Consider the following 1,419-nt stretch of genomic DNA (forward strand, 5'->3'; position numbering starts at 1 on the left):
CACTAAGCCCCCATTTGTCCTTTACAGACAAGGGGAATGAACTGTTAGGCAAACACACGTTTTAAGTGACACCATTCTCTTTCCTCCTCTCCCTTTGCACTGTATCCATTACTTTGGATGTAATGGCAATGCAAATCAGTCCTTGTCACTTGCTTAGCTTATTAGAAGACTGCTTCAGTCACTTCTAGCCTTTCCACTAAAGTAATGTTTTAAGAAATATAGTCACAAGAAATACTATGATTTTACACATCTAGAGTTTGGGATGGTAGAATAATCCATGCAACAATGTTTAACAAACAAGAAAAAGCCAAGGCTGGGAATGTAAGAAGTAAGATATTTGTCATAAAGCATCCAACAAATATTCGCTGACCACTTTTTATGTGTAGGAAACCCACGTAATTACTAGAGAAGTTACAAGGGAGTGTAAAATCCACTTCTTATCCTCAGTGAACTTAATCAAGTGGAAGGGATGTTGGAGTAATGATTTTGTGCACTGTGTAAAGGTTATCCTTGTATTATTCAAATGCTGATTTCTGAACTGGCAGAGATCTAATTACAGGGCAGATTTTGGTATTGTTAAGCATCTCCTGGGAAGTGTTCTTCTTTCCTTTCTGCTGAGTGTCCTATGCTTGCTGTCGAAATGGGCAAGTTCATGAAACCCAGGAAAGTGGTGCTGGTCCTGGCTGGACATCATGAATAACACTAATGATGGCACCTCAGACCACCCTTACAGCCGTGCCCTGGTGGTTGGAATTAACTGCTATCCCCGAAAAGTAACAGCTGTTGTGGGCAAGAAGAAAATTGTCAAGCAATCCAAGATCAAGTCATTTGTGAAAGTTTTTAACTACAACTACTTCATACCCACAAAGTATTCTGTGGATATCCCCTCAGACAAAACTGTTGTCAACAAGGATGTGTTCAGAGACCCAGCTTTGAAATGTAAAGCCAGGCAGGAGGCCAAGGTCAAGTTTGAGGAGTGATACAAGACAGGGAAGAACAAATGGTTTTTCCAGAAGCTTCACTTTTAGGTACATTTTTGGTTTTGTCATTAAAATTTTTTTAAAAAAAGCATCTCCTGGCTTAGTGTTTTGTAAACAGTGTTCTCCATCACCTCCTGATTGGTTAAAATAAAAAGTCTATGGCCTATAACAAAATAGTAAGGTAGATCTTCTGGAAAGAAAGAGGATGCTGGGAAGGAATCAGGCATGGGAGAGTCAGTCAGTCTGACATGGAGGAAGAAGCAGGATAGGATGGAAGGAGAGGTAACTAGCCAACGATGAGGCAGAACTTAGATTAGTATAAATAGGATAATTAAGTTATAAGATAGTGAAAAATAATGCCTAGCTCTAAGGCCAAAAGCTTATAAATAAATAAATATAGTCTCTGTGTCATTATTTCGGTAACTGGGGCAGGCATAGA

At 39.3% G+C, this 1,419-nt stretch overlaps 1 pseudogene; it reads left to right on the forward strand.

Annotated features, from left to right (window-relative positions):
* Positions 1-640: 640 nt before the first annotated feature.
* Positions 641-980, forward strand: LOC114614084 (annotated as a pseudogene).
* Positions 981-1,419: the final 439 nt, after the last annotated feature.

Source organism: Grammomys surdaster, unplaced genomic scaffold (assembly GCF_004785775.1).
Source record: "Grammomys surdaster isolate TR1022 unplaced genomic scaffold, NIH_TR_1.0 126298, whole genome shotgun sequence".
Lineage (NCBI taxonomy): Eukaryota > Metazoa > Chordata > Mammalia > Rodentia > Muridae > Grammomys > Grammomys surdaster.